The 24,422-nt window shown below is 41.4% G+C and overlaps 1 long non-coding RNA gene and 1 pseudogene across 2 annotated transcripts in view; one reads left to right on the forward strand and one right to left on the reverse strand.

Annotated features, from left to right (window-relative positions):
• Positions 1-12,645, reverse strand: part of LOC309628307 (tripartite motif-containing protein 75 pseudogene) — a 52,959-nt pseudogene extending 40,314 nt beyond the window's left edge. Inside the window, exon 1 of the transcript XR_014249454.1 lies at positions 7,462-12,645. The product of XR_014249454.1 is annotated as a tripartite motif-containing protein 75 pseudogene (transcript). The remainder of the gene's footprint in view (positions 1-7,461) is intronic.
• LOC309628314 overlaps positions 1-24,422 on the forward strand; it is an 882,984-nt gene that overhangs the window by 765,516 nt on the left and 93,046 nt on the right. The window lies entirely within an intron of this gene.

Genomic DNA, 24,422 nt, shown 5'->3' on the forward strand with positions numbered 1-24,422 from the left:
AAAAATGTTCTCTCTAAAATAATTGAAATAAACTATTTATATTACAAAGATACAAATTATCTATATTATCAATATTTTAAATAAATTAATTAAACCTGGAAAGTTTAATTTTTTGAAAATTTAGTTAATTTTATTAAATGTTCAAATCTGGGTCCTCTTTTTTTTTAATCGAGGCATAAATGATATGAAACTTTATATTAGTTTCAGATGTATAATCTAATGATTTGATATTTGTATATATTGTGAAATGATCATTGCAGTAAGTCTAGTTATCATCATAGTTACATCACAATACAAAGTTATAAAAATTTTTTTTTCTTATGATGAGGACTTTTATGATTTATTTTTTTCTTATGATGAGGACTTTTAAGATTTATTTGTATAGCAGGGGAACTATATTCAATACCTTGTAATAGTTTATAATAAAAAATAACCTAAAAATATGTATATATATGCATTTATATATATAAGTGAATCACTGTGCTGTACAACTGAAATTAACACAATAGTGTAAATCAACTATACTTCAATAAAAAAATTTAAACTTAGCAACTTCCAGATATGTAATACAGTATTACCACACTGTTTATTAAATCCCCATGACTTCTTTATCTTATGACTGGAAGTTGGTACTCTTTGACCACTTTCACCCATTTCAGCCACCATTCACCCCCACAATTTTGGCAACCACCAATGTTCCAATCCGTTCTCTGAACCTATGCGCTTGTTGTTTTTGTTTTTTCTTTTTAAATTCCACATGTAGGTGAAATCATACACTACCTGTCTTTCTCTGTCTGACTTAGTTCAATTAAAATAATACACTATTTGTCGATCCATGTTGTCACAAATGGCAATATTATATTCTTTTTTATGGCTGAAAAATATTCCATTGTATATATACCACATCTTCTTTATCCATTTATCCATCAGTGAACACTTAGGTTGTTCCCATATCTTGCCGATTGTAAATACTGCTGCAAAAAACATGGGAGTGTATACACATTTACAAGTTAATGTTTTTATTTTCTTAAGATAATACCCTGAAGTGGAATTGCTGGATCATATGGTAGTTCTATTTTTAATTTTTTGAGGAACCTCCATATTGTTTTCCATAGAGGCTGCACCAATTTACATTCCAACCAAAAGTGCACGAGTGTTCCCTTTTGTCCACATCCTCACCAACACTTGTTTTTTCTTGTCTTTTTGATAATAACCATTTTGACGGGTGTGATGTGATATCTAACAGTGGCTTTGATTTGCATTTCCCTGATGTTTACTGATGCTCATCATTTTTTCATGTGTCTGTTGGCCATCTGCATGTCTTCTTTGAAAAAAATGTCTATTAAGATCTTCTGCTCATGTTTAATTGGATTCTTTGTTTTGTTGTTGTTGTTTTGTGGGGTTTTTGTTTGTTTTCTGTTTTTGTTACTGAATTGTATGAGCTCTCTTTATATTTTGGATATTAACACCTTATCAGCTACATGATTTGCAAATATTTTCTCGCATTTAGGGTTGCCTTTTTATTTTCTTGATAGCTTCCTTTGCTGTGCAGAACCTTTTTAGTTTGACGTAGTCCCACTTGTTTACTTTTGCATATGTTGCCTTTGCTTTTGGTGTCAGATTCAAAAAATCATTGCCAGAACCAATATCAAGGAGCTTAACATCTATGTTTTCTTCTAGGATTTTTATGGTTTCACATCTTATATTCAAGTCTTTAATCCATTTGAGTTTTTTTGTGTATAGTATAAGGTAGTGCATAGTATAAGATTCATTCTTTTGCATGTCGCTGTCCAATTTTCCCAATACCATTTATTGAAGAAATTGTCCTTTCATTATTTCATATTCTTGGCTCCTTTGTCATAAATTAATTATGTATGCCTGGGTTTATTTCTGGGTTCTCTCCTCTGTTCCATTGTTCTATGTGTCTGTTTTTATTCCAATACTTTACTGTTTTGATTACTAAATCCTTGTAATAGAGTTTGAAATTAGGAAGCATGATGCTTCCAGCTTTCTTCTTTCTTAAAATTTCTTTGGTTATTGGGGATCTTGGGTGGTGCCATCCAAATGTGAGGATTGTTTGCTCTATTTCTATGAAAAATGCCATTGGCAATCAGAGAAGAAAAAGAAATAAAAGGAATCCAAATTTGAAAAGAAATTAAACTGTCACTGTTTGCAGATGACATGATACTATACATAGAAAATCCTAAAGAAGCTACCAGAAAACTACTAGAGCTCATCAATGAATTTGGTAAAGTTGCAGGATACGAAATTAATACAGAGAAATCTGTCGCATTTCTAGACACTAACAACGAAAGATCAGAAAGAGAAATTCAAGAAACAATCCCTTTTTCTATTGCACAAAAAAGGATAAAATGCCTAGGAATAAACCTACCTGGGGAGGCAAAAGACCTATACTCCAAAAACTATAAGATGCTGATGAAAGATATCAAAGACGACACAAACAGATGGAAAGATATACCATGTTCTTTGACTGGAAGTATCAGTATTGTCAAAATGACTATACAACACAAGACAATCTACAGATTCAATACAATCCATATCAAATTACTAATGGTTCATCAAAATTACCATTTAATAATAATGATAATAATAATAAAAAAATTAAGAGGGAGGGAGGAAACTTTGGGAGGTGATGGATATGTTTATGGCATAAATTGTGGTGATGTTTTCATGGATGTATATGTATATGCAAACTCATCAAGTTGTATACATTAAATATGTACAGCTTTTTGTATATCAATCATACCTCAAAAAAGCAGTTTTTTAAATTACCATTTAATGTAACCGACAAGGACTTAATCTCCAAAATATACAAACAGCTGATACAACTCAACAACAAAATACCAAACAACCCAATCAAAAAATGGGCAGAAGATCTAAATAGACATTTCTCCAGAGAAGACATACAGATAGCCAAGAAGCACATGAAAAGCTGCTCAACATCACTAATTATTAGAGAAATGCAAATCAAAACTACAATGAGGTATCACCTCCCACCGGTCAGAATGGCTATCAACAAAATGTCTACAAATAGTAAATGCTGCAGAGCATGTGGAGAGAAGGGAACCCTCCTTCACTGTTGGTGGGAATGTAAATTGGTACAGTCACTGTGGAGAACAGTATGGAGGCTCCTCAAAAAACTAAAAATAGAACTACCATATGACCCTGCAATCCCACTCTTGGGCATATATCCAGAGAAAAATATGGTCTGAAAGGATACATGCACCCCAATATTCACTGTAGCACTGTTTACAATAGCCAAGACCTGGAAGCAACCTAAATGTCCATTGACAGAGGAATGGATAAAGAAGTTGTGGTACATGTACACAATGGAATATTACTCAGCTATTAAAAAGAATGAAATAATGCCATTTGCAACAACATGAATGGACCTAGAGACTGTCATACTGAGTGAAGTAAGTCAAAGAGAAATATTATATGATATCACTTATATGTGGAATTTTAAAAATGATACAAATGAACTTATTTACAAAACAGAAGCAAACTCACAAACTCAGAGAACAAACTTATGGTTACCGGGGCGAGGGGTGGGGGGTGGGCAGAGGGATAGTTAGGGAGTTTGGGATTGACAGAAAAATAATTGTATATCACTATATTGTACACCTGTAACATATAATATGTACATCAACTATACATCAATTAAAAAAAGTTAAAAAAAAGAAAAATGTCATTGGTATTTTGATAGCAATTGTGTTGAATCTGCAGATTGCTTTGGGTAGTATAGACATTTTAACAATATTAACTCTTCTAATCCATGAACATAGAATATCTTTCTATTTATTAATATCTTCTTCAATTTCTTTCATCACTGTACATGTCTTTCCCTTCCTTGGTTCAATTTGTTTGTGTTTTTAAATGGGATTGTTTTCCTAATTTATCTTTCTAATAGTTTGTTGTTAGTATATGGAAACAGGAAATTTTTGGCTATTGATTCTGTATCTTGCAACTTCACTGAATTTGCTTATTCTCACAGGTTTTGGGTGGAGTGTTTAGAGTTTTCTAAGTCCCCTCTTGACAGCATTATAACTCACAATTTCCCAGGACTTCTTTTGTTTAGAGGGTGGAAGGTTAGCTATTTAGAGAAGCATTTGTTTTAAACCTGATTGGTATTAGTCGCATGTGGATATTTCATGTTATAGGTGCTTAGCACTGAGCACCACATTCTGAGAGGAAACCATGAGTGTATTAGTGTGTGTGTGTGTGTGTGTGTGTGTGTGTGTGTGTGTGTTGTAATCCGCAGTTCCCTTTGAAGCATGAAGACTCTGGAAAGGCATCTTGCTTGGGTATAAATGTGGAATAATATTTGTAGCCCTTTGTCAGTTGTATAAATTGGAAATATCTTTTCTCAAATTTCCCCGCACTCTCTTTATACTGCCGTCTAATTAAAAGGAAGTCTAAAATTTCATATGGTCAAACTTACATTTTCCTTCATGGCAGGTGCATTTTTGTAGATATTAACTAAAAACAAATTTTAATTGAGAGGTCATGAAGATATTCCTCTATTTTAGCTCCCAAATGCCCTATAGTATGTCCATTCATATGTGGCTGGAGTTGACTTATATACACAGAACCAGTTTAATATTCTGGATCCCTTCTCCTCATTAAATGACTGAAATTTAATTGGGGGGGAAATGACATCATTATAACATTCAATCTTCTTAATATTTTATGTGGTAATTCTTCTCATCTATTTTTGTCCTTTTAAAGATTTTCTCTGTAATGCTTTACAATCATCTGTGCAGAGACATGCATATTTTTGTGAGATTTCTTCCTAGGTATTGCTATTTTTTGGTTCTATTACAAATGGCAAGTTTCATTTTCTGATTGATGCTCTTATACAGAAATGCACTTGAATTTTGCATATTGATCTTGTACGTAGCAACCTTGCAAAATTTACATATGTATTAAATTCATTTGTAAATCATTTTGGGTTTTCTATGTAAAACATCATATCATTTAATAATAGGAAAATTTATATTTTTTTCTTTCCAATCACTATACTTGTTCCCTTCTTGCCTGTTTGTGCTGCTAATGAATGCCAAAGCATTGTTGAATAGGTGTCGCATTTCCATTCTAAGAGAAAACTATCAGAATTTTATCAGTGCTGTAGGATTTTGGTAGATATCCTTCAACAGATTAAGGAAGTTCCCTTCACTGTCTAATTTTCTAAATTTTTTCTTTTTTCTTCTCATGACTCCATGTATTAACCTGGGAAAGCTGACTTACAAAACACCACAGACTGACTGGCTTAAACAAAACAAATTTATTTTCTTGCAGTTCTGGAGGTCCAAGATCAAGGTGTCTGCAGGTTTGTTTTCTACTGAGGCCTCCTTGGCTTGCAGATAACCTCTCTCCGTGCCCTCCCATGGCCTTTTCTCTATGCATGCACATCCCTGGTGTCTTTCTTCTTTTGAGGACAGTCATTGAAGTAGGGCCCAACACCGTGTTAAACAGGTGATAGCAAGAATCCTTGTTTGAGGTCCATTGTCAGAGAGAACACTAACAGAATTTCATCACTGCGGTGGGTTTTGGTAGATATCAACTAACACATTAAGGCAATGACCTTTTCCTAATTTCCTAAACTTTCCTTTTTTTAAATCACTGACTGGTCATATTAGATTTGTCCCCATTTTCATTTAACCTTGATTACCTACTTAAGTGCCCCACCTCTGAAGTGGTGGGACACATTCAGTCCATAACTATGTCCCCATTTTCATTTAACCTTGATTACCTACTTAAGTGCCCCACAGTTTGTGGTGGGACACATTCAGTCCATAACTATGGATGATGAATTTTATCAAACGATTTTTCTGCCATGTATTGAGATAATCATGAGACTTGTTTTCATTTAGTCTATTATGTGGTAAAATAAATTGAGTATTCAGTGAGGTTTCTTATTGGTCTCTGGCTTTTAGAATATAACTTTATTGGTTGTAAAGATATGCATGTGTGGTAAACCTTTCAAGAAAAACAAAGGAATTATTAATATCAAGATACTGGATGCTTCAAGCTGGGGAAAATGGGGGTGACATAGTGTGTTAGAATCCACGGGGCCTCTGAGCCACCGTGTAATGTTTGATTTCTTCACCTACGTGTTTTATACATGGGTACTAATTTTACTATTCTCCTTTAAATTGTATCTACATGTTTACTACACAATCTTACATGCCTGTTTTTCATAACAAAACAAAAATAGATGAGTCACACTCAAAGATGAAATAAGCTACTGTGAAAATTAGAAATAGAATAGAAACATGCTTAAATGTTGGAACCAGGAAGAGAAAAGTAGCAGCCAGTTTAACCCTGTTGAGACATGGAAACAAATCTCCCCAAGCACAGGAAGGAGCAGGGACAATCTGCAAGTATTTAGGGGAACTTCCCTGGCGGTGCAGTGGTTAAGACTCGGAGCTTTCACTGCACTGGGCACAGGTTCTATCCCTGGCTGGGGAACTATGATCACACATGTCACAGTGGGGGAGGGGGTGTTATTAGGCCCCCAAAATTAAAAAACCAAGGAAAAGTATAAGACTGATCTTTTTCTATGCCAAATATCTCCCAGGAAGATGTATAAATCATCTCACATAATGTCATAGTTACTGGACAACCTCAAATTTCAGGTAAGAGAGTAATTTAGATGTACTATTGGTAATGAGCAAAACCCAACCCCTGTATAAAGGGCAATAAATCTGCCTGACCTTTGCCCTCGAGGGAGACTGGACAGTATACAAACCTGCCTGTGCTCTGATGGAGATGCCACCTCTATCTTTCAAGGCTGTTTCCCATAAAAACGTCCTGGGAAACACAGTCCTGAGTGGTCGGTCCCTTGCTCCCGACATGTGCAAGACGCCCCCTGAGAACTGTCTCCACACAGGTGTGTTTCCTCTCCCACATGGAACGTGTAAGGTGCTTATGGAACAGGTAAATGTATAGGTATAGGAAATATGCAAGTGTTCACACATTTACTGAAGCTGTGAAATTACAATTTTACAGGCTCCAACGTTAGAATTCCAGAAACACTTTACAGTTAAACTCCACGCCCCTGTTAGTTCCCACAACATCTCTACTGCTATGGAAACACCACCACCAACAACAACAAAATAGAAAACGAAATGAGAAAAACTTCCTTCATGACTTTAAGTCAAATAAACATTAAAAAAAATATATCTCGGTGCCAGATGTAAGGACAGTTGTAAACATTCTACCTACTGTCCATAAATTTCAGGAAGAAAAAGAAGCAAAGTCAAAGCTCATCCTTAGTAATCTCTTACTGCTTAGATTGTAAGAGGTTGAGTATAGCATCCGATAGAGAGAAATAGGGCTTTAGGATCTCAGAAAATTTATCGGTGAAAGAGTGGATGTGGGACCTGTCCTTCCAACTGTAGAAGGAAATCGCGCCCAACTCACAGTCCAGATACACACCGATCCCGCCAGACTCCTCCTTCAGCTCCAGGGGAACGGCGCCCCGCGGCCCGCGGGCCTCATAATCCCCTCCGCGCAGCCCCAGAGTCCAGAGGCATCTTTGTCCCTCCAGGCGCCCAGCGCCGGTCCTGGAGGCGGAGTCTGCGCAGACGCCCACGGCCCACGCGGCCCCGCCCACCCGCCACTCCCAGTACCGCCCGCCGCTGGCAAAGCCCAACGAGCCCAGCACCGCAGGCTCCGTGCAGAATCTCTCCGCTCTTGGGGGAAAAAGCTGCCTGCTCCTCGCAAACGTCACCGACTTTCTATCCTCGGACACGAGCAGGTTGGGATGCGCTGTCTCGGGGTCCAGGGTCACGTCCTCCCGGAACTTCTGAATGACTTTCTGCAGAGCCGAGGGCTGCGGGGGCAGGCTGCAGCCTTCCCGCCTCAGCTGCAAGGAGTAGACGTCGGGGCACTTCAGACGCTCGCACCTGCCCAGGACGCCCCCTATGCCGCTCAGCAGCCTGGCTCCAGGCAGCACGCTTCTCTCTGTCACCTCCTGCGGGAGGCCCCGCAGCTCGCAGATGTGGTCTGAGAAGGCGGTGATGTTGACGCCCAGCTGCTCCTGGATGTCCTGCTCCTCCTGGACCAGCCTCGCCACGACGGCCTCTGCTCGCGGTCCACAGCCCGGCTCAGCTGCCGGAACTCCGAGGCGAGATCCAGCCGCTGGCGCGGCACCAGCTCCCGCAGCTCCAGCAGCTTTCTGTCCTGCGCGGCCACCAGGCTGTGGGCATCTGCCACCCGCCTCTTCAAAGGCTCCACGTGAGCGCCGAGCCTCTGCCGGTGGTCAGCCGCGGCCTCGCCCACCGGCCTCACCAAGTGGCCCTGGTGCTCAGGGGTCCGTGCGCACAGGGGACACAGCACCTCCACGTGTTCCTCGCAGAAGAGGCTCAGAACCTGGCGGTGCAGCTCGCACAGGCGCGGCTCCTCGCTCCTCCTCCGGTTGCTCTAGCTGCTCGGGAGCAGCTTGGCCGCCTGGATCATCCTGCCCAGCTGGGTGTTGCTCCTTACCGGCCGCTCTTGGCACTGGTGGCGGCACACGGGGCAAGGGAACCTGTCCTCCAGGTGAGCCCAGGACGGACCGCTGGATGCAGGAGCAGCAGAAGTTGTGCCCGCACTCCATGGTGACAGGGTCTCTCAGGCCCTCCAGACAGATGGAACAATTGGCTTCTGCCTGGAGTCCAGCCAGGGCCGCTGCCGCTGCCATCGGGGCTGCACTGAGGTGGGTTTCTTAGGAGGCCGGGCTACTGGGTCTCTGCGCTGAGTAGCGGGTGCACCCTCGGGTCTCCCTCCTTCCTGTCCTGGATGTTGCAGGACTCTGGGGTGCAGGCAGGTGTTCAGAGAGGCTTCCTTCACTCCTGTGGCCTATCATAGAGCAGCTGGGTGACTCGCTGCCCTCAGCAGCTCCAGGGTGTGAAGCCAAGCTCAGCAACTCTTCTGGGTCAGAGAGCAGACACAGCTCCAAAGTGCCTTTTCCTTCCTGGGGATGAGAAAATAATCCTTCCTGTGAAAAGGCTGCCCTGTGTCTTGAGGGACTCTCACTGCCACAGTAAGGCATCCTCTGATCCTCCCCTCCACCACGACCCACCTACACCCACATGGACCACAGGTTGATGGGACCAGGTCCTGGGACTGTGGAAAGTGTGTGGGCTTGAGGACAAGAGCCCAGGGCCTGGTTGGGACTCCCCCTCAGTCACCTCCTATCTGGGGACCTGGGGAAAGTTACATAACATCCCGTTTCTAAGAGAATCTGGTTAAAGGATAAACAACCCAGCTTCAATAATTTCAATCTTGTCAAAAATCTAATAATAAAAAACTGGTACTTTTTGGCTTAAACCACAGATACTTCTAACAGCACTGAATTCATAATACATCAAAATTTACTTTTCACTTAAGCTTCTCAACTACAGAATATATGAAATTTTTTGCATAAGTGGATGGGATTTGGACTAGATGAAATTTGCTCTGGGCACCCTCCCAAAACTGACTTTTCACTTCAAGCTCAGAATGAGATTGAGATCAGTACGTCAATTTGAGTTGAAGCTGAGAAACACACACACATACAAACGTACTCCCTGATGACAGTGGTAAGCTACCAACTAGTGAGGATTTGTGGAGTCAAGATCCTAAGAAGAAGGTGTGGAGCTTTCCCTTTGAAGCACCTACTGATTCTCAAGGAGGCTGAGAGGCCACCAACTCTCAGGGCTGAGAAATCTTGAGTTCAGGGCACCTACACAGGAAGAGTCCTGTTAGATGCTCCAAACTTTCCACTGGGATCAGCAAAGTGATCCCAAAGCTGAAAGTGAGCATCCATGGAGGGTATGGGGGGAGGTTGGAGGGGGTGGGGGGTGTATTGATTTAATCATCTCCAGCCCTGATGGGTTTAAGACAATCTCTGAGTCCAGAGACCCCAGAATGAATTTCAAGTGTTAAGATATAACGTCTTGGAGATACGTGGTGTCACTGAATCATTCATACACAGCTGGTGAGAGGTAAGTGGGTACAACCACTTTTGAAAACTATTTTGCATTATTAACTATCTTAGAACATACACTCAGTTATTTTACTCAGGCTGTGTAACCATCCAGACTATGAACCAGGGCTACAAACTCTGTGCACAAAGGTACATACACGAAGGTTCAGTACAACACTTTTCACAAGTCCAAACTGGAAATAACCCCAAAGTTCCACAGCATTAGAATGGCTAGATGAATGTGGTCTGTTCATACAATGGGACATTAATCAGCAATGTGTGGACACTAAATACTCTTCACCCCAAAACTGGGGTGAATCTCAAAGATGCAACATGGTGTGACAAAAAGCCAGGCACAAAAGAATACGCACCGTGTGTGCAGGAAAAACGACTTCATGGTGTTAGACCTCAGCATTAGTGCTCATATTGGGGAAGGAGGGATGGGCTAGTGATTGGGAGGAAGGTGAGAAGGGCTCTAGGGGTGCTGGTAGCAATCTATTTCTTCATCTGGGTGGTGGTGTAGGGTTACAGGCTTATGCAGTTTTCACTGTGCATGTCTAATAAAAGCAAAAGTGACCATAAAACCATAGACTATAGAAATAAATTATAGAGAAATATGTTCCATCTGTTTGGCCGAGGAAGCAAATTTTTGAAAATCAGAAAACTACATGATTGCTTCAAGCATATAATTAGCTTATATCAAGCAATTCAAGCAAACATAATGAAAAATCTGGACATAAAAATGGGTAAAGAAGATAAAAAGATGCCAATAATGAAATCAAAGCAGATCATTTTTAATAATCCAGAGATATCAGAGTGAAAAACAAGAGAGATTATTCTTTGTGCCTTGTCTGATTGGCAAAGATTTAGAAAATACTGCAAACCGGGTAGTGGAGCCAGAAGGAGAGGAAGCCTGGTGGGGTGGAGTGAGCAGAGATTCTGAGCCAGGCTGCCTGGGCTGCAATCCTGGCTCTTCCATCTATGGCCCTGTGACCTTTGACAAGTCAGAAGGGATTTATGGAGGAGGGAAAATGTGCCTAGCAGCAGGCCTGGCACATGGCGGTGCTCATGGTACTCAGCTAACAAAACCCCAGACTTGCCATGCTCAGGATGCTGTGGTCAAAGAATATGTCTTTCACTGTCACCACTAACACCCTTGCCAAAGCCCCTACGTGTTCCTCTGGGTGCCTGCACCAGCCTCTGACCACCCAGCCCACCACCATCCGCTGGGCCCGTCCAGTCTCCTCCCACCCACACCAGGATCTAATCACACCCTCTCCTGCAGGACTGCTGTTCCTGGCACGAGAACCACGTCCTTCCCTCAGCTCCAGCTTCTCCCAGCACCAAGCTCTCTGCAGCGCTCAACCTCCTGCCCTCTTCCTGCAGGTTCAGCCCCCTCTGGCCCCAGCACCTTTGTACAAGCAGAGCCCTCACTTGTCTCCTGTGCTGCCCAGCTCAGAGCTCACTTGTCACTTCCTCCTGATCCCAGCTTCCCGACTCCGTGAGGGGTCACCTCCCCCAACAAAATGTGCCAGAGCTGTAAGGACAGGATCAGGAACTCTTTCCACTCTGGCTGTTGTAAATTTACCAGGTTTTGGAAATCTGCATCCCACACGTGACTGTCAACTCCGTGTTATCCCACCATGATGGCATCTCCAAATATCACCTCAGTCCCCGGCTAAGCTGTTGAATGACTAAAATCCTGGCCAGGTTTCCAGTCTTCCTTAGGAACTGAGTGACTTTGGGCAACTTACTTGTACTCTGTGTCTGCAAGCAGGCGGTGGTGAAGTTAAGGAAGACCAAGTTCATACAGGGCCCCATAGCTCTAATCCCTCCACTCCCCACCTACACACTGATGACGGATTTAAAAATCAAAGTGGAGCCCGGTGGCCACCTTTGATGTGGTTTCAGACATGACCGTGCATGCATCACTGAGAATTTGATTTTCTGAACTGGTTGCGGCTCAAGGACACCACCAGCCATTTTCACAACAGCATCTGCTGACAGCTCTGGGGCAACTTTGCAGTTTCAACGTCCCCGCCCCCACACCTGCAGCTGTGTAATCATTTGCAGCCCCAGCCAATGCTTCTTTGCTTAACAAGCTCCCTTATTTTATGTAACCTTGCAGGTTCTTTGCCTTGATAAGCCTCCCCCAGCTTGGACTCAGGGGACACAGGTCAAGTGCTTCATGAATCTGGGTCTCTGGGGCTGCCATCCTAACAACCCCCAAATAAAGGCCTCTATTTCAATCAGGTCTTGGTTTCTGAAATTTTGGTTAACACCACAAAGTGCCCCTGACTGAGCCATCTTGGAGGGGGATCCCACAGGGGCTTCAGACCGGCCTCTGGGGGCTTTCTCACACACAGATACCAGTCTCTCCATCCTTGGGCTCTGGACAGGGTGGGAACTGGGCATCTGTGCTCTTAGCAAACATTTAGGTGAGTTAGGACAAGGCCCACTGTGGAACTGGGAACCCTAATAAAGGACAGGTTTTTACATACGCCAAACCCCAGTCTGGATTCCCTTGGAGGTGGATCCCTAGGCTGGGCCCGGAGCAGCGGCTCAGGAAGCCCCCTGGTCTTGCCTCATCCTTGATCCCCGCTTACCTGAGGAGGCAGTTCTCTCTGGGTTTCTGGGCCAGGTCCTCAGGCTGCTCTCCCAACACTTGGTGGGGTCTGGGATGTGACGGGTTTATATACACTCCCAGGAGGGTGGAGCTGTTGGGGTCCAGCCCTAAAGGCTGTGGCTCCTCCATAGATGGGAGGGTGGGCCCTGGGCATGCAGGGGTGTGTGGGGCGTGTTCAGAGGTGCTGCTTAGAGATGAGAGAGGAGGGCCAGGCCCCGCCTAGATTAGGTCGGGTGATAAACAGGATCTCCATTGCACCTTTGTGATCCTCCCTTGATCCTCTCAATGCCACTTAATCTCATCTTTGCTGATGATGAACTGAAATCTGAAAAGCTTTGTAAGGTTGTCCATTTACTCCCCGAGGAGGGGAGATGTGGTTCAGGGCCCTCTGGCTCCCCGGCCCTTCCTGGTTAGGTAGCAAATTGTCAGGGAGGCTGCAAAATTACACCTCCCTGAGCAAAAGTTGCAGAAGGTAGTGGGGAGGCTGGGGAATATTAGGTAAAAGGAAAGTTACTGATGAGGGAACAACGAAGTACTGCACACTAGGCTTTTCACTAGTTGGCAGAGAATATTTATTATGATTACATCATATGCAGAGTATAAGACTCCCATCAGGCTCAGCTGCATTACATCCCTGAGAAGAGGGCAGGTTATCCTGCCTCCCTTGAAAGCTATTTCCCCATTTGTAGGTTGGGGACAGAAACAATACTTTACACTTAGAGTATCTCTAGCCTAATAACCAGAAATTCAGTAAATATTTCAAATGAGAATGCATGGAAAGTACATACTACCCATGAAGTACTTCAGTTTTGATTGGCATTATTTTCACTATTTTGATTAATATTGCTTCTTGTATTATTTTATTTTATGCCAGGAAAATAGATATTTAAAAACACATAAGAACACTAATGGGGGGATAATCAGCCATCATCCTACCACTTAGATAAATCAGGACTCATGCTCTCAACTGTGTGCTTTCAGAAGTTTGTGTGTATCCACATCTTTATTTTTTTTATATGACAGGTGATAAATGGCAGTATATTTTACATACAGTTTCATGATCTGCTTCCCTCTACTTAACATTATATAAAATGGTGTCCTTCACAATCATAAAATTGTTTCTCTAATAGGAAATACAATTTTTTAAAAAGGGAGTGTATATTGTTTAAAATATGTAGAGGATAAAAAAGGAAGTCCACCAATGCCCCCAAATAATCTCTGTTAATGTATTAATTTAAACCTTTTTTTTGCTGCATATACTGTACACTCACAACATAATTACTAGTGTATTTACACATTGTCACATGAGCATTGAGTAGCACCTAAGTGTTCTTAGTGTTGGGGAAACTGAAGTAAACAAAACCAAGCCCCTGCTTGCCTAGAGCAGCACAGATGGAAAACAAAAACATAAATCTCCTGCATATATGCATGGGACAAAAATGTTCTAACATATTTTTTTAATATCTGACCCAATACAAACATAAAGTGTCAGGTGATGACAGTTGATATAAAGAAAAATCAGAATGAAAATTGGTCCAACCACCTTGAAAACCAGTTTGGTTCTTTCTACTTAAGCTGAGTATGCACTACACAACCATTCAGCTCAGCAATTCCACTCCTGTTATTTACGTTTAGAAATGTGTCCATTTGTGCAAGGAAGCACGTAGCAACACAATTCCCAATAGGGGAAATCTGGAAACAACCCAAGGGCTTTCAGCAACAGAATGAACTAATGAACAAGTAGTACAGGCATGCAATGGACTACTATTCACTAAGAAAAGGGATCTGAAAAACAGAAAAATAAGGATGAATTCCCCATCCATCATATTGAGCTGAAGAGTCCAGAAATACAATAACATACTGTGTATGGCTCCCCTCATATGAAGATCAAAACCAGGCCAAACCAGTGCATGGTTTAGCAGCAGGTGGTGGTTATCTTTGGGGAGGAGAGTGGAGGCAGTGATGGAGAGTGGCCAGGAGGGGAAAGGGAGCAGGTACTGTTTAAATGGTGGGCTTTGTAGGTGGTTACAGGGCTGTGTTCGCTTTGTAATCATTCTCAGGTGATGCAAAACGATGGGTGTGTGTGTCTTTATGTATGTATGATCTACATCCATAAATGTTTACTTAAAAATAGAAACTGTTTCTATTCTGTCTCCATAGGTGAGCCAGGGAATCTGCATTTGCAGCAAGCATTTTGGTGACCCCCAGCCAAGGGAAACAGTGATAACAGGGATATGCAGTAAGAGGAAACTGAGTTCAGACCCTGGTCACTCACTGACTGGCTGCGTGACCACAGACGTGCGTCATGGTGGGGCCTCAAGTAGCCTTCCTTCCAGCCCCACCTCCAGGCTGCACAATGCCCCCTGCCCTCTGCCCTGCTCCAGTGACCCTGGGGTGTGGACAGTGTGGGAGTGGACTCTGGAGCAAGACTCTGGGTTTGAGTCCGGGCTCTGCCAGTTATCAGCTGTAAGCTTGGGAGCACGGGTTAGCTCACCCCCCTGTGCCTCGATTTCATGCTCTGTGAAGTGAGTTGGTGGTAGAACCTACCTCCTCGGGTACTTGAGACTCAAACAAGCAGTGAGGAGACAGAAAGTGCTGTGTCAGTGACTCTTGTCATGAGGACGATTATAATTGCACCTGAAGCAGGTAAATGTCAGTCTATGCTATGAATCTCAGATCTGAAGAGCGTGGTTCCTGTGAGAGTGGATCTGCCACTGGCTCTGCCACTTACCAACTGTGCCCCTACTGTGTGCCAGGCCCATGTTTACACAGCTGTGCTCAGGCCAGGAGTGTGAACACCAGTGTGCCTTACTGGTAGCTATAATGGTTTCCAACTCTGGTGAGAGAAAGAGCTCTCTCATGATTGAGTGGCTCAGGACATTCCTTGTCATCCCCTCTGTAGTCAGGATGGAGCGGTGACTGGATCTGATCCTGGCTTGTGCATTTTTAAATAAATTTGTCTATGGAAGTCTCACATATATCAAAAAAGTTGTAGAATTCATTAGCGTACAGCTTGATGTATTGTCACAAAGAGAATGCAGGTCTGAAATAAGAAGCCAGGTATTAAAAAACAGGCATTGCCAGCAATCTTCCCTCACAAGCCCCCAGTCTAGGGTGAGGATACTTATCCTAATAGCAGTAAAGGAGATGAGTTTTTTAAGCAGAGGTGTAATGAGATCAATTTTTTTGGAAAAGTGCATTCCAGAGAACAGAATGATGACAGGGACTGAAGAGGACCCAGCGAATGGGCCATTTAGGAGAATAGAGCAGTGGCCCTGGTGAGAGCTGCTGCCACCCTGATTTGGGAGAGAGAAATGGAGCTGAGGAAAAGTGGTGTGGGCCATTGGGTGTGGAGATACTATTCACTGAAATAGGTAATCTGGTGAGGTAACAGGCTAGGAGGGGTAATTAATTCAATGTAAGACAGAGAGAAGTGTTGGTGATTGGGGAAGAGGCATCTAGAAATGGCCAAATGGCATTTGGACACAAGGCTTTCAGGTAGATCCACCTGAGCTACAGCTAGAGATTGAGGAACCTGTAGGACACAGCTGGTAACTGTGGCCTCTCCAGTGAGGGGGAGCACATAGAAAGTGTTTGTAAATCAGTTTTAAATTTCAGCATGTGTCAGAATCACTCAGAGATATTACAGACACATGCATAACTCAGAAACTGTGGGTTTGGTTCCAGACTACTCCAAGAACAGGACTATCACAAAATAGTGAGTCATGCAAGTGTTTTGGTTTCCCAATGTGTATCAAAATTGTGTTTACACTGTACTGTAGTCTATCATGTGTGCAATAGCATTTTGTCTAAAAAACAATGTAATGCCTTAATTAAAAAAATTTTTATTGCCATGCTAACAACCATCATCTGAACCTTCAGCGGGTGATAGTAGTAACTTCAAAGATCACTCATCACAGATCACCATTTAAATATAATAATGATGAAAAACTCTGACATATTGTGAGAATTACCAAAATGTGGCACAGAGGCATGAAGTGAGCAAACGCTGCTGGAAAAATGGCACAGATAGCCTTGCTCGATGCAGGGTACCACCATCCCTCCATTTGTAAATAGATCACAGTGTGATGAAAGGAGGAAGGCCTGTACACAGACTGCTGAGCCATCCCTGCAGGTTCTGACTCAGTAGATACCAGGTGGGAACTGGGAAGTTGCATTTCTAACCAGCTCCCAGGTGACGCAGATGATATTGGTCTGGGAACCACACATTCAGAACCACTAGAGGGCGCTGCAAAGGGGCCACATACAGCCTTCTGAATTCTCTAGGTACCTCATCTGTCACTTCTTCCAGTTACTAGATTTTTACCAAAGAAACAAATCAATAGTACATGTTGTCCACAAAAATTCAATTAACAATGACGTTAAGAAGGGAATTTCATTCAAGCCAAACTGAGGAATATAACCGAAGTTCCACCTCTTAGAAGTTGAAGGCATAGTCATGCAAATGTTTGAGACACAGGATTGTCCATAAAAATAACATATGGATATGTTACATAAAGTTCACCAAGGTAAGCACGTACAAAGTGAGCAGCAAGGTCCATGACTCCCTTCGGAGCTGGGAAAGAAGGCTATTCTTTTAATAAGTCACATTGCTAGCATCAGAGAAAGGGAAAAAGACTGATATTTATGTTCGAGCAGGTTCTCCCATCTTTTAGGAGCTGTGGGTTATGTGTGATGCAGAGGCGCCCTGCACATTAGGGAGGGAGGGAGGAGGCCCAAGGGGACAGAGGGAGTGAATTTTAGGTTTAAATTTTCTTGTCCTGCCTTAAAATACAAATTTTATTCTATCATTACTGAACATAGTAGGTGAGTCATTGCTTACCAGTGTTCACATAATTATAAATACATTTCTTCTTCACTCTTCAGGATAAGGTCCCTCACTTAGTTTGGCTCTAAAGCCCTCCCAGCAGTTCATTCCCTTGGACGTTTTGGGGGCACAATCAATATTTCCACACTAGTGAGGGGCAGACCTCAGTTGGAGCTCCCCAGCCTGAAAGAACTGATGTAAACAGTCAAGTGTTCAACTTTGATGGCCTCATCTGGAATAAATGCCTGAGTTACAGTCATCAAATCCAACTCCCTACAATCAAACTTTCACTCTCTCATCAAGGTTTCAGTCCTGCCTTTCTACTCAGACGGTTCCTCATGGTGATTCTGTTTCCAACACCATTGACACTTTCATGACCTGAGGGCTCAGGAACTGGACTTTGTCGACCAGTCGCAGGTGCTCTTTCAATAGCTGTTTCTGCTTCGTTTTCCTCTTCCTGACTGCTCTGTGACTGTGGTCCCTGGGATTCTGCCCTTGACTCCCTCTCACTTTCCACCAGCGTCTCTCCACCTGTGTTCCGGTCCCACAGACTGCTATGCAACAGAGCACATTCATTTCTCATCCCTGCCCAGTGATCCTCAGAACTGGGGAGCCTGGAGAAAGGAATGCCCACCCCTGCCCCCCACGAATGGGAGCTGGCCCGGCACCCTCACCTAGGTCTCGCTGTTCTCCTGCTGAACGTAAACAACTTCACAGAACAGCAGCATCACCTGACAGGGCCACTCTGTGACTTTGATCAACAAGACAAACACAAGACCACTCTCGTACCAGGTCTGGTCACAAACAAAACACGAACATCGTTCAAACCACAAAAATGACCCAACATCCAGGACAGGACCCACCCCTCCTGGCTAATAGGAGTGATGGCTATTACTTTGCCCATCACATCTTCAGCCTCAGTCTAGTTGTCCCTCCTTCTGCATGAGGTTTATGAAGATACCTCGTCACAGAATGAATCCCCTACTGGCAATATGCTATCAGAGCAATGGCCTTCTTCCTTAGCCTTTTCCTAACCCCCATAACACAACACCAAAATAACACCCCCTCCCTGAAATGCTAGAGGGTTCCCCATGGTGTGTCCTCCCTTGCTGAGAGTAGTGAGCCTAGGTGCTAAATAAAAGTGGTTCCCGTCCCTTTGGCTTGAGAGTGTTGACAGGGACAGAGGAGAGATAGACCTTGTAGGAAGAGAGGGCAGAGCCAGGTTCCCTCACTGTAGGGGGTGCACTGGGGGAGGTGGGCTCATAGTTATGAAAAACAAGATTCTCATGTGTCCAGAATCGCTGCTCTCAAGCCACGGCTCCAGCTCAGCTGCATGTGCTGAGTGGCAGGACTGGGTCTACAGGCAGGAAAACATGGGACTCATCTCAGGTGCACAGTTTAAGGGGTGCCAAAACACACAGGAATCAAGACCAATACTACTTTAAGTATTTTTAAAAGTCAAAATTAATGCAAAAAATCCATGATGAACAAAATGTCAAAATCTTAAAGATAGGATATGTATTACAGATTTTTCCTTCATAAAAAATTTCTTGCCAAATTCATGCATAACTAATTCATGTATTACTATGCCTGCTATATTTTGTCATATTTGATTCAATATTTTATATTAAGAAAAAAATTAGTGTTACAGATAATTTTGAGGTACCCCAGAATCATGCTTCATTTTCATTCTTCATGCAGCTCAAGTTAGTTTGTACCTTTCAGTATACTTCAAAATTAATTATTATGAAAATTTTCAAAGATACAGAGAAGCAGACACAATTGCATTAAAAAATATTACCATCAACCCACATTCAGCATTTATCAAAATTTTGTTAATTCATCTTTTTTCTTCCCTTTATGGTTGCTTTCATACTTGTATACATCATACCCCACTAAAAATGTGGACATTTTTTACTAAAACCTTTATAATATCTCAAAAACAAGCAACAACTCCTTGATATAATTTAATACTTAATATATAGTCAAAATCCCCCAACTGCCTCATAAATGTCTTTTTTTATGTTAGTTTATTCAAATATGGATCCAAAGAAGTTTCATGTTTCACATTTAGGATTTTTTTTTTCATTTTCAACTCTATTCTTTTTTTTTTTTAATGCCAGCATTGATTCATTGACCTGTACAATTTCCCACATTCAAGTGTTGTTTCTTTTAAGGTCATTAACATATTCCTCCTCTACTCCCTACATTTACCATAAAGTGAAAGGATGCTACAAATGCTCATCCAATTCAGATTCAATGTTTTGTGGTTAGATGATTTATAGGTGATGCAGAGTAGCTCAAAAAAACATCAAATAATTGTACACATAATGTGTAGTTGCTCCCGTTTAGTGATGCTATGATTGATCAGTAGGTTAAGGTGCTGAAGCCTCGGGGCTCAAGTGTAAAGTCCCCACCAGAGGGTCTACCAGCTCAGTAAGGAGATGCTGAAAAAGTCTTAAACACTGAAAGAAAGAAATAAAACTGTCATTATTTGCAAAAGATAAAACTGTCTGTTACGAAACTCAAAGAACCTAAAGACAAATTATACAGCCTTAAGGGGATTTTAGCAAGATTATTGTATAAAATATTAATACATATTTTAAGTATATCCACATGTGAGAAACAAAAATATAGTGTTTAAAGAGAATCTTTTACAATTGCATCAACATGTAAAATACGTTTGAATGAATCTAAACATGAAATGCAAAAGTTGTATGAACAAAATCATAAACATTTAATGAAAGAGATTACAGAAGACCTTTATAAATGAAGAGTATACCACACCTCCATGGATTGGATGACTCATACTAAAAGTTTCATGTCTCTCCAATTTGGATTGCTGCCTCAATGAAATCCCGAATAAAATCCACAAAAACACTATTTTAATAATCAAATATGATTTTACATTTTATTTTGTTTATCTATGTTCAGGGACCAAACTAGAGAGGCAAATCATCCCTGGAAACTTTATATTAGAGGAGTGGATAGCTTGTAGGCGCTTCATAAAAGCGCCTATTTAAACTATTTCCTGAGTTGTCCTTGACAACACATTTTAAAACAGTGAAGTACATGTGCTGATATAGGACAAAAATAAGTGGCAAATAAGCAGTTAAGATGAGATAGATTGCCCTCATTGCAAATATACCCAGGGGAATGTTCTATACACATAAAGTATACATCATATAAACGTTGGGTTTTATATGTAGACTACTTGGGAAGGTTCATCAAAAAGCCATTAAGCAGGATTCCTCTAGAAAGGGAAACAGAGGAAAGGAGGCCCCCATGTGACCATTCTACCTGGGAAGGCTTTTCTGTAATGCACATCCTATCATTTTACCCTTCAACATTTTAAGGAAGATGTTTCTGGAGTGCAGGCATGTGTGCTCCTGTTTAAGAAAATCTTTGTGCTCTCCTCGGAGTAGATGGCTGTCCTCAGGGAGAGAAGAGGAGCACCTTCATCTGAGACCCATCTCCCTCCGTGAGTGCCATAACTGCCCGCCTATGGGGAGTGTGCTGGGGTCCTAGTGTCCCAGGCTGCTAATCAGCATCCAGGGACAGGGAATACTTAGGACAGGTTTGATGGATTAACATAGGAATGATTGAGCCATCAATGAACGGGACATCATGCAGGCATTCATTATATACTAATACAAAGATCCTTAGTCTTCTATGAATATAAAGATATGAGAAAGATCAAATCTGGAAGTGGAGATTCAGGATTACTTCGGAACTTACAAAACATAAGGAGTTCCAGGGAAATGTATTTAAAGTACATTCAAGGCCTCCTCAAGGCAAACTTCTGTTTCATTCCATCCAGGGAAGCCTGTCCCTAAACCTGTCCTGGTGCTGCCCCATGACAGTCCCTCGCCCACCTGCTACAACACTCCCACAAAGCCCCCACCTCCTGAAGGAGAGGTGCAGCTGCACCTCAAGGAGACAGCTTGTCTGCTACCTGAGGGCCTGAGAGATTGAGAACTGCAGAAAGGTTTTGGAAATCCAGAAATGGAGATGAGGACACATTTGGGAAACACCTTCTTTAAGGGGCAGGCGGAATTCAAATAACCTCTGAAGGGACAGGCCAAGAATGTTCAGCAATTTCACTTTAGAAAAAAAAAAAAATGAGGACTTTCCAATGTATTCCAAGGAACTGCTATATTTAAAATGGATAACCAAGGACCTACTGTATAGCACAGGGAACTCGGTTCAATGTTATGTGGAAGCCTGGATGGGAGGGGAGTTTGGGGGAGTATGGATATATATATATGTATGGCTGAGTCGCGTTGCTTTGCACATGAAAGTATCACATTGTTAATCGGCTATACTCCAATATAAAATAAAAAGTTAAAAAATAAAAAAATTTTAAAAATAATTCAACAAGCAAAATAAATAAAAATAAAATAGACATGAAAATCACCTGTACCTTGAAATATATTTATAATTATTAATCATTATTTTAGAAAATGGTGTGATTTCATATAAGTGAAATGAATACTTAGGAATCTGATTTCACATAAGTGAAATGAATACTTAGAAATCTGTGATTTCACATAAGTGAAATGGATAAAACTTAGAATTCACTTGTCATATTACTAGAATTCATTTGCACTGTGTTTTATTTTAATGCATTTGGAAAGACCCATGCTGTAACAGTGAAATTTTCCCAGAAGCAACTGTACTAAAAACCTCAAATAATACAGCACAATCCTGACAGGAAGAAAAGAGAAAGCAATATAATTAGTCAATAGGTTTTTAGTACCTGCTTTATGCCCAGCTGAACCCTGTTCAACAAGTGAAAGATGTATAGGACATGGTCCCTGTCTTAAGAAAACTTATAGCTCATTAAAGATATAGAACAAATTCCTTATTTAAAAAAATTCAGAACAGTTAGGCATGAAATTTTGTGCTTTGATTTTAAGAACAATAGATATTCAGAGAAAAAGGAAAAGGGGAAGAAAAGGCTGAATGACAGTCATAAAAGGCTTTTTGAAGGAGAGAGAATTCAGGAAGGTCCGAGAAGGATGGGTATGGTCTGGTTAGAAGAAAAGGAGAGATGTTATTTCAGAAGATTAAAATTGATTGAATAAAGACAATAAGCCCATTAATTTACATTTGATGGGGGAAATGAAAGGCATGAGGAGGAGAGGAATGAGAACATCTGATGGGCAGAAGCAACAGAGTGAAGGGCAATAAAGTGAAGATGGGACGGGAGCTATAAACCTGTCTCCACTCTGCCAGGCGCGTGAACTAAACACCCTGAGTCCATCCAATCTCCAGGCAAGGCTCCCCGGACTCCCTTAGAGGAATTCATCATCAATTCAGAATATCAGATATCAGGCTTGGTATGGAGTGACCATGAAGTGATGGCTTGGATCTTGTGCTTAACACAAGGCTTCATGTTGAGACACTTCTCCAAAGGGTTATTTTGTTTTAAATTTGGCTCCTCTGGGATTCTATTCTCTTCCTCAACTCTCCTAGTGCTTCCTTGGGCCCTAATTCATGGATCTCAGGCTCATTAAGTAGAACAACCCTCTGGCTCTATCTTTGTTGTGGAAATTGAAGCTAACCTTTCTCATAGTTGTATTCTACAAAAGTCAGATAATTTATAATTTGAAAATCTATGAATAGGTAATGTGATACATAAATGCTGTGTCTTTTTCAACTAGTTGTAGGAAGTTTGGTATTCAAGGCTTATGCAAATTTACTGAGTTAAAACTAATTTATGAGAGGAAACTTCAATCTTTTCTGCTTGGAAGTTTGAAAAGAATGAAGGGGAAATCATTGGAATGAATATGGATTTGTTTTGAACAAAGGAAATTCATATGTGGAAATGATCTATAGGGCATTCAATTTAGCTTCCAGACAATGCTGAATTTCTTCCTACCATAAAAGCTCAGAGGTTAAGTTCAGACTATTTTAAACTATGATTTAGCTGCTACCAAACGTCAAGGAGAACTTGTATGAGTCCTGGGCAATATAGTTTAATATAAAGTGGTGGCCTGACTATAGTCAACACTATTGTATTTTTTTTTTTTTGAAATTGTCTTTCACTGCCTCTAGATTCTTTTTTTTTTTGAGTATAGTTGCTTTACAATGTTGTGTTAGTTTCTGCTGTACAGTGAAGTGAATCAGCTATATGTATACATATCTTACCTCTTTTTGGATTTTCTTCCCATTTAGGTCACCACAGAGCATTGAGTAGAGTTCCCTGTGCTATACAGCAGGTTCTCATTAGTTATCTATTTTATAGATAGTAGTGTATATATGTCAGTCCCAATCTCCCAATTCATCCCACCCACGCCCTCCCCACCTTGGTTTCCATACATTTGTTCTCTACATCTGTGTCTCTATTTCTGCTTTGCAAATAAGTTCATCTGTGCCATTTTTCTAGATTCCAATTATATGCAATAATATACGATATTTGTTTTTCTCTTTCTGACTTACTTCACTCTGTATGACAACCTCTATGTCCATCCACATCTCTGCAAATGGCACAATTTTGTTCCTTTTTATGGCTGAGTAGTATTCCATTGTATATATGTACCACATCTTCTTTATCCATTCATCCGTCGATGGATATTTAGGTTGCTTCCATGTCCTGGCTATTGTAAATAGTGCTGCAATGAACACTGGGCATGTGTCTTTTAGAAATATGGTTTACTCAGGGTATATGCCCAGTAGTGGGATTACTGGGTCATATAGTAGTGATATTTTTAGTTATTTAAGGAACCTCCATACTATTCTCCATAGAGACTGTATCAATTTACATTCCACCAACAGTGTAATAGGGTTCCTTTTTCTCCACACCCATTTATTGTTTATAGATTTATTGATATTTTTGATGATGGCCATTCTGACTGGTATGAGGTGATACCTCATTGCAGTTTTGATTTACATTTCTCTAATAATTAGTGATGTTGAGCATCTTTTCACGTGTTTGTTGGCCATCTGTATATCTTCTTTGGAGAAATATCTATTTAGGTCTTCCACCCTTT

This window comes from Balaenoptera borealis (genome assembly GCF_965194805.1).
Source record: "Balaenoptera borealis genome assembly, chromosome: 4".
Taxonomy (NCBI): domain Eukaryota; kingdom Metazoa; phylum Chordata; class Mammalia; order Artiodactyla; family Balaenopteridae; genus Balaenoptera; species Balaenoptera borealis.